The sequence below is a fragment of the Triturus cristatus genome, chromosome 9, assembly GCF_964204655.1.
Source record: "Triturus cristatus chromosome 9, aTriCri1.1, whole genome shotgun sequence".
Taxonomy (NCBI): Eukaryota; Metazoa; Chordata; class Amphibia; order Caudata; family Salamandridae; genus Triturus; species Triturus cristatus.
This window is the reverse complement of record NC_140592.1, coordinates 1,024,885,758-1,024,904,035: the sequence shown is the minus strand read 5'-3', so window position 1 is coordinate 1,024,904,035 and position 18,278 is coordinate 1,024,885,758. Positions and strand designations below refer to the sequence as shown.

General features: G+C 47.9%; 1 protein-coding gene across 2 annotated transcripts in view; it reads left to right on the top strand.

The window, feature by feature from the left end:
- Positions 1–18,278, top strand: part of YLPM1 (YLP motif containing 1) — an 820,959-nt gene that overhangs the window by 405,872 nt on the left and 396,809 nt on the right. The gene's annotated exons all lie outside the window — the stretch shown is intronic.

Below are 18,278 nucleotides of genomic sequence, written 5' to 3'. Positions count from 1 at the left end.
CCTGAGTATTCACCAAGTGTCTGGCAGTAGTCGCAGATCTAAGAAGACAGCACATTCATGTCTTCCGTATTTAGACGATTGGCTCAAAAGCCAACTCATACAATCAGTGTGTACATTCCACTCACACCACAATCCGGCTACTGCACGACTTGGGGTTCACAGTAAACCACGCAAATTCTCACCTACAACCGTCCCACATACAACAGTACCTAGGTGCCACAATAGACACCTCAAAAGCAGTTGCATATCCCAGTCCAGCTAGGATAGGAAGCATACAAGCCCTCATAACCAAATTTCAGCCGCAACACTCTTCCAGCTCGAGTGTTCATGCAACTCATAGGGATGATGGCCTCTTGCAGAATTATAGTACCTCACGCAAGACTCCAGATGCGCCTTTTGCAGGAATGCTTAGCACGTCCGTGGAACCAGGCTCAGGGTCAGCTGACAGATCTGGTGTTGGTGGACGATCGCACTCATCGCTCTCTGCAATGGTGGAACACCAAGAACCTTTCCAAAGGGCGACCGTTCATCGAGCCAGTTCCACAGATTGTGCTAACAGCGGACGCATCGCCCTCCGGCTGGGGAGCTCATCTATTACATCACACCATGCAGGGCAGGTGGACTTCTCGCCAAAAGATACTCCACATCAATCACCTGGAATTACTAGCCATATTCCTGGCCTTATAGTCAGTCCAAAAACACATATTAGGCAAGGCCGTGTTAGTTCGCACTGACAACATGACAGCCATGTACTACATACAGAAGCAAGGCGGGACACTCCCTACAGCTTTCGCAACTAGCGCAAAGCATATGGAGATTGGCTATTCCTCAGGACATTTTTCTCCTAGCCCAACATGTCCCGGGAGTCCAGAACAGTATAGCCGATGTGTTAAGTCGTCAAACGGAACAGATTCACAAGTGGGAACTTCATCCACAAGTTCTTCAACCGTTTTTACAAATGTGGGGGCAACCAGAGATAGATCTCTTCGCCACACACAAACACCAAATGCCCAAGCTTCGCCGCCAGATACCCACACCCATGGTCCAAAGGCAATGCGATATGGATGAATTGGTCAGGCAATTTTGCATACGCTTTTCCGCCTCTCCCACTCATTCCACTGGTCGTGCGCAAACTGCAGCAACATTCACTGACTCTCATCCTAGTTGCTCCACCATCGGCCATGTTTTTGTCTTGGAACGTCTTTGGAAGTCACGAGGTATGTGACTCCTCCTTTGGATCATAGTGCGCATTAGCATCGGCTCCATCCTCAGATTGTTTTTTTTCCACCATCGGGCTCGGATGTGTTCTCGTTCGGAACCGTTAACGTTTTTCTCTTTCGACGCACAATTCTTCCCTTCTCAACGGTATTGTTTCGATCGCATTTTCCAATCACACGTGACCTTTCAACTTCGATGTCTTCGATTCCGGTCGTTGACGAAGGCCTTCGGGCCTACCTGGGCCTCATCTCCGGCTCATGGAAAGGATGCAATTCAAAAAAGGGTCCTCGATGTGGGGCGAAGTTTCCCCACACTGACCTACATGAGGTGTGCAACCTCTGCCTCTCACTGGAGCACGAGGCCAGAGACTGTCCATCTTGCGCCTCCTTCCGCTCGAAAAAGACAATCCGGGACCGACTAGCTCGAAGAACAATGGCTCGCTCGTCATCTTCGATCCCCGACGGCATCTTTCTGGCTCGCTCGTTATCTTCGATCCCCGACGGCATCTTTCTGGCTCGCTCGTTATCTTCGATCCCCGATGGCATCTTTCAAGAGGGCGTCGATGTTCCGGAGCAGGGTCGGGTCAAGGAAGCCATCAGCAGCGCCTCTGAAGCAGATGATTCCGACGTCGAAGACATCTCTCCAGCTCAAAGGGCCGTGAGTACAGACGTCGACCCTGATCCCCCCCCCCCCCCCCCCCCCCCCCCCCCAACACTGTCAAAAAAGGCTTCGGTGCCACCTCCGGGCCCAGGTGCACACCGAGACCCTGCTTCCCATGCCCCGCCTTCGGGCCCGGTAAAGAAGCCTATTAAGCCTTTAGGCGACTCTGGCTCGAGTCGGCCTACCCTCTGTACCGAAAAACAAACTCAGGCACCGAAGAAGGCGTTCTCGTCCTCATCCACGCCGACCGCTGCTTCCACATCAAAGCTCTCTGCGTCGAAGGCTAGCACCAGTTCCTCGGCACCGACAACACCCTCGGAGCCGACTAAAAAAAAAAAAAACGCCCGCCAAAAGGCCCCGATTCTTCCAAGCCAAAGACCTCGGAAACGAAAAAATAGCAACCGGTTCCAACTGATAAAGACACTTCAAAACTACATGGTTCCAAGCCTAGAACCGCTACCGAGTCGACGCTGAAAAAACTTATGGCACCGAAACCCTCAACTCCGAAGGATTAGTCTCCAACAGATGAACTTTTTCGTCCAGATCCTACCCAAAAGACTCTATTGAATGAACTTAAGACTGGTCATTTAATGCTAAGCATTAGGAAAAGACCCCTGGAAACGTCTGCGCCCGCACCACCACCAAAGAAGAGAGACTTTGCTACCTCGCCATTAAGGATCCCTTCTCCTCCTCCTCCTCCACCACCACACCACTCTTCCACACCATCACCTACCCCAATACATGATGATGATGATAACCCCTCAGATGATGCAGGGGGAGGTGCGGACGATCAACCCCTTGGGGACCCTACCCCTACTGGCTCCCCTGACCCCTGGGATGATTACGGTGTCCCAGATGTCCCATACACCCCACAGGATGATATTTATCCCTCCAGGCCTTCCCCTCCAGAGGACAATATCGGATTCAACCAGCTCCTTCACAGAGCTACTCAATACCACGGGGTTGCCCTGCATACAGACCCAGTAGAAGAGGATTTTCTTATGGACACATTCAATACTACACAAAGGTCCACCTCAACACTGCCCATGCTTAAAGGGGTCATTAGGCACGCACCAGAGATCTTTAAAGACCCAGTTAGAGCTCGAGTCATCAACATTAGAATATAAAAGAAGTATAAAGCTGCTCCTACTGACCCAGTATACATTAAAGGCCCCTCACCACTAGACTCCCTAGTAGTCTCTAATGCAAGGAGGAAAGCAAATTCCCAAACATCAGGTGACGCATCACCACCAGACAAGGAATCAAAACTCCTAGACGCCTCTGGCAAACGCACAGCGTCACAGGCAGCAAATATTTGGCGCATTGCTAATACCCAAGCGCTGCTAGCCAGATATGACAGGGCACATTATGATGAGTTTGAGTCCATAATGCAGCACCTCCCTGACAAATATAAAAATAGGGCCAGTGAACTCATCCAGGGGGGTAAAACCATCACTAACACCTCCATCCAGTGTGCCCTAGATGTAGCAGATAACGCCTCAAGGGCAATAAACACCAGTGTCCTTTTGCGCAGGCATGCCTGGTTATGCATATCCGGTTTTAAACCCGAGGTCCAGAGTTCTATACTCAATCAGCCTTTTGATGAGCAACACCTATTAGGCCCAATGTAGATGTATCCCTTGAGAAAATGAAAAAGTATACAGACACCGCCAAATCTATGGGAGCCTTGCAATCGCAAGCTCCCAGACGGTCCTTTTGTCGCTCATACTTCAGAAGCACCCATCGAGGCTACTCCTCCACCTCTTAGAAAGCTCCCGCCCAATCCACCTTTACTAGAGGTTGCCAAAGGGGTGGTTACAGGGGGAACAACAGCAGAGGAAAAACAACTCCCGCTCTGCCTCCAGCCCATGACTTCCCTCCACTTCCCCCCGACCATTCCACTCCAGTCGGGGGAAGACTCCACCAATTTCTCGGTGCCTGGGCAAACATCACTTCAGACAGGTGGGTCCACCAAATAATTCAATGAGGCTACTGTCCCGAACTAACATCTACCCCTCCAACCATACCACCCAAACAACGTCCAATGTCACAAGAACATCTGTTACTATTAAAGCAGGAGGTAATCTCCCCCCTACCAAAAAGTGCAATAGAACCGGTTCCCCTACTCCAACGAAACAAGGGAGTTTACTCCCTCTATTTTCTCATACCAAAGGAGGACAGATCTCTAAGGCCTATTTTAGACCTCAGACCCCTAAACCTTTACATACACTCAGACCACTTCCACATGGTCACACTTCAGCATGTCCTCCCCCTGTTTTCCCAGGGCGACTTCCTTGCTACTCTAGACCTCAAGGACGCCTATTTCCACATTCCCATTCACAGCGCTCACAGAATATATCTCAGATTCGTAGTGGATGGTCAGCACTATACATTCAAAGTACTCCCATTTGGAGTCACCACAGCACCAAGAGTGTTTACCAAGTGCCTATCAGTGGTGGCAGCACACCTAAGAAGAAAACACATCCATGTCTTCCCATATCTAGACGACTGGCTCATAAAAGCCAGCTCATACAATCAGTGTGTACAACACACTCACGCCACTATTCAACAACTTCACAAACTGGGGTTCACAATAAATCACGCCAAGTCCCAGCTGCAACGTCCCACACACAATACCTCGGTGCCACAATAGACACCTCAAGAGCGCTCGTCTATCCCAGTCCCCCCAGGATAGCGAGCATACAAGCTCTTCTCACCAGATTCCAACCGCAACATTCTGTTCCAGCTCAAGTGTTCATGCAACTCATAGGCCTCTTGCATATTCATAGTGCCTCATGCAAGACTCCAGATGCGTCCTCTCTAAGAGTGCTTAGCACGCCAATGGAACCAGGCTCAAGGTCAGCTAACAGATCTGGTGTTGGTAGACGGTCGTACCCATTGCTCTCTGCAGTGGTAGAAAACCAAGAACCTTTCCAAAGGGCGACCGTTCCTCGAGCCAGTTCCTCAAATAGTAATGACAGCGGACGCAATGCTCTCTGGCTGGGGAGCTCACCTACTACATTACACCATGCAGGGCAGGTGGACACCTCAACAAAAGTTACTCCACATCAACCAACTGGAGTTACTAGCCATATTCCTAGCCTTAAAAGCATTTCAAAAACAAATATCAGGCAAGACTGTCTTAGTCCGCACCAACAACATGACAGCCATGTATTAAATCCAAAAACAAGGCGGGACATACACTGCAGCTCTCTCATCTCGCACAGAGCATATGGAGATGGGCTATACCTCAGAACATTTTTCTCCTAGCCCAACATGTCCCAGGAGTCCATAACACAGTAGCCGATCTGTTGAGCCTTAAACACAACAAATCCACGAGTGGGGACTTCATCCACAAGTTCAACTTTTTTCAGATGTGGGGGCAACCACAGATAGACCTCTTCACCACCCAAGAAAACGCCAAATGCACAAACTTCGCCGCCAGGTATCCTCACCCATCGTCTAAAGGCAATGCGATATGGATGAACTGGTCAGGCAGATTTGCGTATGCTTTTCCGCCTCTCCCACTCATTCTGCTAATGGTTCGCAAACTACAGCAACACTCCTTAACACTCATCCTAGTTGCTCCGACTTGGGCCAGACAACCATGGTACACCACACTGCTGGAACTCTGTAGTTCCGCACCAAAAATTACATCTCTCCCCACGCCTCTTAACCCAGATCAATGGAGAGATCCGACACCCAGACCCAGACTCAGCTCAACCTAGTGATCTGGCTCCTGAAGTCCTAGAATTCGGTTACCTTAACCTTCCTCCTGACTGTATGAACGTCATTAAAGAAGTTAGATGGCCTACCACTAGAGCATGCTATGCAGCCAAGTGGAAAAGTTTTGTGATATACTGCCATAACAACACTGATCTCCTAGATGTGTCTATCCAACACATCATAGGCTACTTACTACACCTCCAAAGATGCAACCTAGCCTACACATCTATCAGACTGCATCTTGCTGCCATAGCAGCATATCTACAAAATAGACAACATCTCTCACTTTTCAGAGTACCTGCCATAAAAGCCTTTATGGAGGGACTCAAGATAATTATTCCCCCCAGAGTACCTCCTTCGCCTGTGTGGAATTTAAACATCATTCTCACAAGACTAATGCGGCCTCCATTTGAACCTCTACATAAATGTGAGCTACAATTCTTAACATGGAAAACTGCTTTCCTAGTAGCCATTACTTCTCTACGAAGAGTTAGTGAACTGCAAGTACTAACCATTCAAGAACCCTTTCTGCAGATGCATCTTAATAAGGTTGTTCTCCGAACTAATCCTAAATTCCTCCCTAAAGTCATTTCTCCCTTCCACCTCAATCAATCTGTGGAGCTGCCCGTATTCTTCTAGCAGCCACAGGCAGTCACAGAAAGAGCTCTTCACACCTTAGATGTCAAAAGAGCACTACTGTACTACATAGAGAGAACACAACCTTTTTGTAAGACCAAACAACTATTCCTGTCATTCTCACCACCACACAAGGGCAACCCCATATCAAAATCTGGGATAGCTTGGTGGATTGTCAAATGCATACAGATTTGTTACCACAAAGCAAAACGTACATTATCTGTTCCTCCTAAAGCCCACTCTACACGAAAGATTGGGGCTTCAATGGCATTTTTAGGGAACATTCCCTTAGACGATATCTGCAGAGCAGCTACATGGTCTACATCACAAATTCACAAAACACTATTGTGTCGATGTGCAAACTAAACAACAAGCTAGTGTGAGCCAGGCTGTACTCAAAACACTATGTGAAACTACTGCAACAGATACTGGTGGTCGCTTCTAGGAGGGGATACTGCTATACAATCTATGCACAGTGTGTAATCTGCAGTTCATATGCCTCTAACGGAATATGCTACTTACCAGTATGCATCTGTTGGCATGTAGAGCTGCAGATCTACACACGCCCACCTGTTCCAGTATTATCTTACTTAGGTACAGCATACATGGGCATCTTTCCTGTTTCTTACTAAGCTCCATCATTTTCCTGCTGGCGAAAAACGATCTGAGGATGGAGCTGATGCCCATGCGCACTATGATCCAAAGGAGGAGTCACATACCTCGTGACTTCCAAAGACTTTCCAAGACAAAAACAAGTGCAATCATCCGGGCCCAACACCAGATGGCGATCTATGCACAGTGTGTAGATCTGCAGCTCTACATGCCAAGAACAGATGCCATTAAACCAGAGGGTATGTTCCCAGGCTGTCAACAGAACTTCAAGTAAAGCATAAGGGCAATACATTTTGCGGAACAGTGGCTGCTGTATATTCATGCGCAGGTATATGGGACCTTGGTGTATAGGGACAGGGTCTTCCTACCACCTTAGTATCCATGAATTCAGGACTGACTTGCTATAGTGTCTCACTTGCTCTCCTACTCACTCCCAGAGAAACAAATGATTAAACACCCCAGAACACAACACTCCCAGATCTCTCGGGAATCGCAGTAACAAGACATACAATTTTGCTCACACTGTTGTACTAGTCCACTATAAGATCTGACAGACACGAACCAGTTTGTAATATTACGTGCCACAAAAAGCAGGAAAATGCATAGTACATATATTGTCAGCATAACAGCTGGTCCATATATCATGAAGGGAGATGTCATCATAAAAAGACAATGAAGAAAATACTTTAGTGCCTAACCTCCCTCCCCTTGCTAAGAAGAAGCATTATTATATAATAAAAGATCTCTGGGCTCTATCAGCAGACCCCATACCTTAGCCTATAGATGGTAGATCTACATCATAGGTGCTGTTTTGCTCTTCTCTCTGGAAAGGTCCCTCGCCAAGTGTGTGCCAACTATTAGTGTATTCTATTAACACCCAAGTACATTTGTCTAAAGAGCTGCATCTCTGTTTTGTCTAAGGGCTTAGGTCTGGCAGAACAAAATAACAAGGGGCATTGTTCGACCTTGCACATATTGTTCAGTCAAAATCCTAGGAACATGCAGAGAGTGAACACAGCGATGAGTTCTCATGTGAAAGTAGTTAAGAAAGATTGCAAAAATAAAGACGTGTAGTAACGTGCACAAAAGCAGCGGACAAGCTGCGACGTGTGCATGCTAACTTAGTGAAAAACGACAATGTTCCTTATGGGCCATGTGACAAAACTCCTTTCAAATTACTCTATATGATGGGTTCTGGATGCTGCAGACACCACAGCTAGAGAGGTTAATACCAGTATCCTGCTCAGGAGACACGCTTGGTTAAGGATTTTAGGGTTTAAGCCAGAGGTCCAACAATCAATCCTTAACGCACCTTTTGATATATAACATCTGTTTGGTACTAAAGTAGATCAAGTGTTGGAGAAACAGAAAAAGGACACTGAGGTGGCCAAATCTGTGGGAGCACTCCAGTCTCAATCCAACACAGACTCCTTTTGTCGCTCCCTTTACAGAGGAGGGTCCAAAACACTGTCCCCCATATCAAAATACCTCAATTTATAGAGGTCACAACCAGTCCTCTCCTTCCAGAGGTTTTTGTCGAAGAGGTTATAAAGGCGACATCTTCAAATGTAGTTGTAGGGGCAACACACCCTGTAACTCCCCCTTCCCCCAACAAACAGTGACTTGCTCACTCTTTCCCCCGATTACACCACACCTGTCAGGTGAAGACTTCAACAGTTTTTCCTCATTTGGCAGTCTATAATAGACAAATGGATGATTGGAATTATCCAACATAGTTATTGCCTGGGGCTTACCAGCAATCCCCCCCAAACATTCCACCTCGATCTCACAAGTTGCCTCCAGAACACAAATACTTGCTAGAACAAGAGGTCCAGTCTCTTTTACTAACAGGTGCAATAGAGCTGGTTCCAATACAGAACCAGGGCTCGGGGTTTATTCTCCGTTTTTTCCCAAAAAGGATGGCTCCCCAAGACCTATTCTAGATCTCAGAGAGTTAAACTGTTATATACTATCAGAACACTTTCACATGGTGATACTTCAACAGGTACGCCCACTTATACAAAGATCAGGTTTTATTTCTACTCTAGATTTAAGACGCTTATTTTCATGTTCCATTTCACCGGGCTCATTGCAAATACCTCAGATTTGTGATAGCAGGCAAGCATTACCAGTTCAAGGTGCTCCCCTTCAGAGTGACTACAGCGCCCAGAGTTTTTACCAAATTTCTAGCGGTAGTCGCAGCTCATCTCAGAGGACAACAGATTCATGTCTTTCCCTATCTAGACGACTGGCTTATCAAAGCCAGCACTCACTAGAACTGTCTACCGCACACACAGATCACAATAGATCTACTGAATCGACTGGGCTTCACCATCAATGCACAAAAATCTCACCTGCATCCGTCCCAGATGCAGTCTTACCTAGGAGCCAGTCTAGACAGTCAAAGCTCCAGCCTCTCCCAGTATAGCTAGAATACTCAATGTTCGAGGCATGTGGGCTGCTGAATTCATATCTGTGCATAGATCGCCGCCTAGTGTTGGGTCCGGATGATTGCACATTCTTGTCCTGGAAGAGTCTTCGAAGTATCACGAGATAGGTGACTCCTCCCCTGGACCACAGTGCGCATGGGCATCCTCTCCATCCTTAGATTGTTTTTTTCCGCCATTGGGTTCGGATGTGCTTATCTTAGCTCAAGTTAGGAAACTTTAGTTTAAGGCCAAAAGGCCTTTAGTTCTTGTCGGTACTGTTCCCGTTCGGTATCGACCAGTTTCTTTAGTGTTTTAGCACCTTCTTCAAGCTTTTCGGATCCGCTTTGGTCCGAACATCGAACTTCGATCGACGATGGAATTGAGGACTCCCTTCAAGAGATGTCCTTTATGCCACGCGAAATACCCACACATCGACGTCCATCCGGTATGCAACAAATGTCTCTCACCGGATCACGATGAGTCGAAATGTATGGCCTGTGCCCGGTTCCGCTCGAAGAAGACTCTCCGGAATCGACGGGCAGCGAGATTGGAGGCGCAGCAATCGGCGCCTGCCCCGGCCAACATCTTTAGCACCGAGGACGAAGACGCCGAGAGCGTAGAAGACGTAGACTCCAGCCACGCTTCCGAACATGACTCCCGATCGGAAGACGACGATGAGGTGATCTTTGAGGGCGAAGACGTCGTCGAAGAGGTAGGAGACTACGATGAGGCCCTTGGGGCCGAGGAAAATAGCTCCAGCGAAGAGCTAGGCCAACCCGTCGATACGGAGGCCGAGAAACTAAGTCGTCATAAGGCTCAGGTCGAGGGATCGCCTGCGGGCCTTACCCAAGATCGATCACACGGTTCTTTGGCCCTGCCTCAAGGCCAGGCCTCGAACATTTCACAGGAGCCATTATTATCGAAGACGACTGGATTCCCTTCAGTGAAACCGAAACCGTCCATCGCACCGGTTCCATCGAAACCGAAAGTGAAACAGTTTGCGATCGGCTCGAAGGCCTCGAAGCCCTCCACTCCTTCGACGCCGGCAAAGGTCATCGGCTCCGACCGCGCCAAAAGAGATTTCGGTGCCGAGCTCACCGCAACAAGTCCGGGCGCCGAGCCGAAGAAGGCCCTCGGTCCCCACACGGCGCCTCGGCCTATGGCACCGAAGATTACGGCCCAACCCACCAAGGTCAAGGTGGCCGACCTGTCTGCGTCGACGTCGAAGACGGCGGCGCCTGCCAAGTCATCGACTCCGACGAGCGTCGATACCTCCCTTCGGATCGACGACCCAAAGACTGGAAATAAGTCGGATGCCGCTTCGACGCCTACCTCCAAGGTGCCGATCGGTTCCAAGGCGCCATCTGCGTTCACCGTGCAACAGGTCTCAGCATCGTTGCAACGCACCAGGGACCGGGCAACCCTCCACTCTACGTCGGGTCCCGAAACGCACAAGGCCGCAAAATCACACTCGGCGCCGGCGCACATCACATTTGGATTGCCGCCACCCACGGCGCCGGAAATGTTCGAGATTCGGACACGTGTCCGCCAAACACAGTCCCTATCCACTGGACAAACCGATATCGAGCCTTCACAGGCACACTTTATCGACGCCGACACTGGTAGGTTGATGCTCCGCAAGCGGAAAATCACGCCAGAGAGGGGCTCAGACTCGTACAAAATTCCTCTGAAACACAAATTGCCGGCAGGATCAGAACCAGTGCTTCATGAACACTTTCAACCCTTCCATCAGGATCCACCGTCCTTTTCTCCTACGCATTCAGAGGCAGACGCAGGAGAGGACTATGTAGGGGATGATATCACCTACCCTGGGGATATCGATCCTGATGATCACTTGCAAGACCCAGATCAGGCATGGGATGACCCCACCGACCAGGGTAACGCACCAGATACTCCTGACACGCAGCTTTACAATATAAAGACATCTCCCACAGAGGACACTGCTGCCTTTAATGCCCTCATAGAACGGGCTGCTGCCAATCATGGAGTGGAACTCCATTCTGACACTGTAGAAGAAGACTTCTTAGTGGACACTTTCGCCTCCTCTGAGAAAACTGTCAAAACTCTGCCAATGTTGAAGGGAGTTCTAAAACCTGAAAAAGACATTTTTAAAGAAACAATCAGGGCACGGGTGCTGAACCCCAGAATCGAAAAGAAATAAAAGCCTGCACCCGGAGACCCTATGTACATTAGGGGTCAGTTACCTTTAGACTCCATGGTTGTTGCTAATGCTCGCAAAAGAGCCCACTCACAAACAACGGGTGATGCTCCTCCCCCCGACAAGGAGTCCAAAGTGCTGGAGACATCAGGCAAACGGATAGCAGCGCAAGCGGCAAACATCTGGCGCATTGCCAACACACAGGCACTCCTGGCCCGTTATGATAGGTCCCACTACGACACACTAGAATCACTGCTACAACACTTGCCAGATGAACACAGAGGCAGCGGAGCTCCTTATCAGAGAGGGACAACTCCTTACCAATGCGTCCATCAAATGCGCACTGGATGCAGCCGACACTGCAGCAAGGGCGATCAACACAAGCGTCATGTTGAGGAGGCACGCATGGTTGAGAATCTCAGGCTTCAAGCCTGAGATTCAGAACAATATCTTAAATCAACCGGTCAACCCAGACTATTTATTTGGCCCTGAAGTTGACACTACCCTCGAAAAAATTAAGAAAGACACTGAAACTGCAAAATCAATGGGGGCTCTGCAGTCGCAGCAGTTTCGTAGTGGCTCCTTTCGTCGCCCCGGGAATAGAGGAGCAGCTAGAGGTCAGGGGTCCCAGCAGCAGTACAATAAAGGGGGCACACAAAGTAACTATGATAAAACCACCAGAGGTGGATATCGTGGATCCAGCACCAAAGGCAGAGGACGTGGGTACGGCAACACCAGGTCCTCCCCCAAAAACACAGTCCAACCCCCCGACCAAATAACACCTGTCGGGGGGAGACTCCAGCAGTTCCTGTCAGTCTGGAAAACCATCACCACAGACAGGTGGGTCAGGGACATTATCCAGTACGGTTACTGTCTCGAATTAACGTCCACTCCACCCAACATACCACCAAAGCACCATCCTATGTCCGTAGAGCACTTGGCATTATTGCAGCAGGAAGTACTAAGTATGCTGCAAAAAGGTGCAATAGAAGTCGTGCCCGTCAACCGACAGGGGTGTACTCTCTCTACTTCTTAATCCCAAAAAAGGACGGTTCGCTCAGACCTATACTAGACCTGAGACCCCTCAACCACTACATTCTCTCAGAGTATTTCCATATGCTCACCCTACAGCAGGTTCTACCGCTACTCAGTCAGGGAGACTTCCTAGCCACACTGGACTTGAAAGATGCGTATTTCCACATACCCATACACCCATCACACAGAAAATATCTCAGGTTCACTATTCAGGGGCATCACTATCAGTTCAAAGTTCTCCCCTTCGGAGTAACAACGCCACCCAGGGTCTTTACCAAGTGCCTAGCAACAGTGGCTGCACAACTACGGAGACAACATATTCACGTCTTCCCTTATCTGGACGACTGGCTTGTTCAGGCAAAGTCAGCCCAGCAATGTGCCAGCCACATGTCCCTCACCATTCACCTTCTTCACAGTCTGGGATTCTCACTAAATTACCCAAAATCACATCTCCAACCCGCACACGTACGACAGTACCTGGGCGCGACCATAAACACTCTGGCAGCCACAGCTCAGCCAAATTTAGTGAGGATCAACAGCATGCAACTGCTGATCAGAAAGTTCAAACCTCAACACTCCCTTCCTGCGCGAGTGTTCATGCAGTTGATAGGCATGATGGCCTCCTGCATTTTCATAGTCCCGCACGCGAGACTACATATGCGCCCACTTCAGGAGTGCTTGGCACGTCAATGGAATCAGGCTCACGGACAATTAAAAGACCTAGTGTTGGTGAGCGGTCGGGCATACAACTCTCTGCATTGGTGGAATCCACAAAACCTTTGCAAGGGCCGACCGTTCGAAGAGCCTGTTCCACAAATAATATTGACAGCGGACGCCTCTCTCCAGGGATGGGGAGCTCATGTACTCAATTATACAGTGCAGGGACTATGGACGACACAGCAAAAGAAAATGCACATCAACGTTCTGGAATTGATGGCAATCTTCCTAGCCATGAAGGCATTCAAAGTACACTTGTGCAAAAAAGTCGTGTTGATCCGGACGGACAACATGACTGCCATGTACTACATACAGAAGCAGGGAGGAACGCACTCTCCACAGTTGTCTCATCTGGCTCAGAGCATGTGGAAGTGGGCCATTCAGAGGAACATATTCCTCATGGCGGAACACCTCCCGGGCAAGGACAACCAGATGGCGGATCTGCTCAGCAGACACAGCCACCAGATGTACGAGTGGGAGCTACATCCGTCAGTACTCCAACCGTACTTCCAACAGTGGGGTCATCCAGAGATAGACCTATTCGCCACAAACGAAAACGCAAAATGCCAAAGCTTTGCCGCCAGGTTCCCACATCCGCAGTCACAGGGCAATGCGATATGGATGAACTGGTCCGGCAGATTTGCGTACGCTTTTCCCCCAGCGCCATTAATACCGCAAGTGGCACGCAAACTGCGACAACACTCACTGACACTCATCCTAGTTGCTCCCACATGGGCACGCCAACCATGGTACACCACCTTTCTAGAACTTTCCGTGGTGCCGCATCAAAGGCTGCGGATCAAACCCGCACTTTTAACGCAGAACCATGGCGAAATTCTGCACCCAGATCCGCAACAGCTGAACCTGGCAATCTGGCTCCTGAAGTCTTAGAGTTTGGCTACCTAAACCTGCCACCTGAATGTATGGACATCATCAAGGAGGCCAGAAGACCCACTACCAGAGCTTGCTATGCGGCTAAATGGAAGAGGTTTGTCATTTACTGCAACAACAATGACATTAACCCTCTGGACGCATCCATTCAAAACATCATCTGTTACCTCTTACACTTATACCGATGCAATCTGGCATACAACTCCATACGTATCCATTTAACCACGATAGCAGCCTATCTTCAAAACAGGCAGCACCTCTCTTTATTCAGAGTGCCTGCCATCAAAGCCTTCTTGGAGGGACTCAAACGAGTAATTCCCCCAAGACACCCACCGGCACCGGTGTGGAACCTCAATGTGGTCCACACCAGATTAATGGGTCCACCCTTTGAACCTCTCCATTCATGTGAGATTCAATTCCTCACCTGGAAAGTAGCTTTCTTAGTGGCAATCACTTCGTTAAGAAGAGTTAGTGAACTCCAGGCACTAACCATTCAAGAGCCATTCATACAGGTTCACGCAAACAGGGTTGTACTACGTACCAACCCCAAATTCATGCCTAAAGTGATATCGCAGTTCCACATGAATCAAACTATTGAACTGCCTGTTTTCTTTCCAAGTCCACAAAATGTCGCAGAGAGAATGCTCCATACACTAGATGTAAAGAGGGCCCTCATGTACTATATAGACAGAACTAAGGATTTTATGAAAACAAAACAACTTTTCGTTGCCTTTTCTCCGCAACACAAGGGCAACGCCATTTCCAAAGCAGGGATAGCCAGATGGATCGTTAAATGTATTCAAATTTGCTATCAAAAAGCTAAACGCACATTAACGATTCCCCCACGAGCCCACTCAACACGAAAGTTAGGGGCGTCCATGGCTTTCCTAGGAAACATTCCTTTACAGGAAATATGTAGAGCAGCCACATGGTCCACTATACATACATTTACCAAACACTACTGTGTAGATGTACACTCAAAACAGCAGGCAGCTGTAGGACCGGCTGTTCTCAAAACTCTTTTTCAGAGTGCTGCAGCTGGCACGGGCAGCCGCCGCTAATGGAGGGACTGCTATATAATCTATGCACAGATATGAATTCAGCAGCCCACATGCCTCGAACTGAATATGCTACTTACCAGTATGCATCCGTTCTTGGCATGTAGGGCTGCTGACATTCATATCGCCCACCCTCCTCCCCGGCGCCTGTAGCGGCTGCAGCACTCAGAATTACTGTATAGCATGGTCATCACTTACTGTATCTACTCCATCACTGCCACAATGGCGAAAAACAATCTAAGGATGGAGAGGATGCCCATGCGCACTGTAGTCCAGTGGAGGAGCCACCTATCTCGTGATACTTCGAAGACTCTTCCAGGACAACAATGTGCAATCATCCGGACCCAACACTAGGCGGCGATCTATGCACAGATATGAATGTCAGCAGCCCTACATGCAAAGAACAGATGTATACTGGTAAGTAGCATATTCAATTCAAGCTATCATTCTACAATTTCAACCCAACCATGCTTCACCAGCCAGGGTGTTAATGCAACTGCTAGGAATGATGGCGTCTTGCATAGCAATTGCACCCCATGCAAGGCTTCACATGAGTGCTTAGCACGTCAGTGGAATCAATCACAGGGTCTGTTAACTGATCTAGTGTTGGTAGACACCCCTACCCATTTCTCTCTGCAGTGGTGGAACCCACAAAACCTTATCAGCAGGCCAGCCTTTCATCGACCCTATTCCACAGATCGTGTGCACAGCAGACACATCTCTAACAGGTTGGGGAGCTCACCTAAAGATTACACAATACAAGGCATGTGGAGCGACAAGCACAAGACCCGCCACATCAACTATCTAGAGCTTGTAGCAGTTTTTCTAGCACTCAAAGCTTTTTAAACTCACCTCATAGCCAAGACTGTCCTAGCCCGAACAGACATGACAGCAATGTATTGTGTAAAAAGGCAATGGGGTGGGGACACTCTCCAACTGTCAACACTCGCTCCAGCCATTTGGAATTGGGCAGTCCATCACAAGATTTATCTTCTGGCAGAATATCTCCCCGGAGTAAACAATGAAATTGTCGATCTCAGCAGGAGGCAGCAAATTCATGAGTGGGCACTTCATACTCAGGTTCTCCTTTCAACAATGGGGATTTCCACAAATAGACCTGTTCGCCACATTAAAAATCGCAAAATGCCCAAACTTCAGCTCCAGGTTCCCACACCCGCACTCAATTGGCAATGCCCTGTGTATGAACTGGTTAAGGATATTCGCCTACGCTTTTCCGCCTCTCCCCCTCAGTCTGTCTGATTCGGAAGCTCAGGCAAACATCCCTCACACTAATACTAGTAGCGCCAACATGGGCCCGTCAGTCATCGTACACCACCCTGTTGGAGCGGTCCCTAGTTCCACATCAAAAGCTGCACCTCACCTCCAGTCTCCTCACACAGAACTATGGAGAAATCAGACATCCAAATCCCAAAGAACTGAACTTTGCTGGCTCCTGATGTCAGAGTTTGGTTATTTAAATGTACCACCAGACTGTATGAATATTCTAAAAGAAGCAAGAAGGCCTACCACCAGATTTGTTGTATACTGCAAAAGCAGCAAAATCAGTACTTTAGATGATTCTATACAAAACATTATCTGTTACTTGTTACGCTTACAGCAAACTGGACTAGCTTATACATCTATTCGTCTGCACCTTGCAGCGGTAGCTGAGCATTTGCAGGAATGGCAACATCTGTCACTATTCAGAGTTCCAGTAATCAAAGCTTTCTTGGAGAGGTTGAAGACAGTAATACCACCAAGGATTCCTCTTGTCCCAGTTTAGAATCTCAACATTGTTCCCACAAGGCTCATGGGTCCACCTTTTGCAGCATTGCACAAGTGCCCCTTTCAGTTTCTCTCATGGAAGGTTGCTTTGAGCTACAGGCATTCACCTTAGAAGAACCCTTCTTTCAGCTACACAAATACAGGGTAGTTCTATGCACCAACCCTAAATTCCTTCCCAAAGTGGTTTCTGCTTTTCATATAAACCAATCGGTTGAGGTACCAGTCTTTTTCCTCAACCTGATTCTGTAGCAGAACACGCTTTTTACACGCTTGATGTTAAAAGAGCTTTAATGTACTACATAGATAGAACAAAATAGTTTAGCAAAACAAAACTTTTGCATTTGTTCGTCCTCACAAAGGCAATCCCATCTCAAAATTTGGTATTGCAAGGTAGATTGTTAAATGCATTCAAACATGCTACGGTAAATCTAAAATAACTTTACCCTTACACCCTAGAGCGCATTCCGCTCACAAAAGAGGAGCTTCTGTGGCCTTTTTAGGTAACATTCCTGTAGCGGAGATATTTAATGGTCTACACCATACACATTTACCAAACACTATTGTGTAGATGTGTTAGCACGTCAACAAGATAATGTAGGCCAAGCAGTACTTAAACCACTATTTCAAACAACTTCAACATCTACAGGTTAGCCACTGTTTTGAGAATATACTGCTTTGTCGTCTATGCAAAGCATGTGTATCATCAGTACACATGCCTCAAACGAATATTGTTTCTTACCCAGTAAGCATCTGTTCTTAGCATGTAGAGCTGTAGATTCACATGCACCCACCTGCCTCCCCAGGTACCTTTAGTTGTTGCAGTTCTTCATTATACATTTACACGCATGGACACCTACACTATACCTACATACTCCATTCTCACCATCTTGAAACAATCTAACATTGGAGTCGATGACCATGCGCGCTATCACCGAAAAGAGGAGTCATCTTACTTCGTGACTTGGAAAGACTTCTTCATAGAAAAACATCTTGCAAACATCCAGACCCAACACTAGATGGCAGGAGTATGCAAAGGATTTGAATCTACAGCTCTATATGCCAAGAACAGATGCCTACTGGGTAACATAATCCTTTTGCACAACGTTTTCTCATTTTTAAAAACATCCTCTTAACTTTGCAAATTTATGGCTGTTTTTTAGCTTTCATTCAGCGAAATCCAGACACCCGGTGAACCTTTACCCAACATTTGGGGGGAAATTAACAGAGTTTGGTTTGAATGCCTTTTGCATGAAAAAAGTTATGAAGGCTTAAATGTAACTGGATCTAAACATAAGCTCTTGGAGAAACCTTAGTAATTGAAGGTTTAAAAGC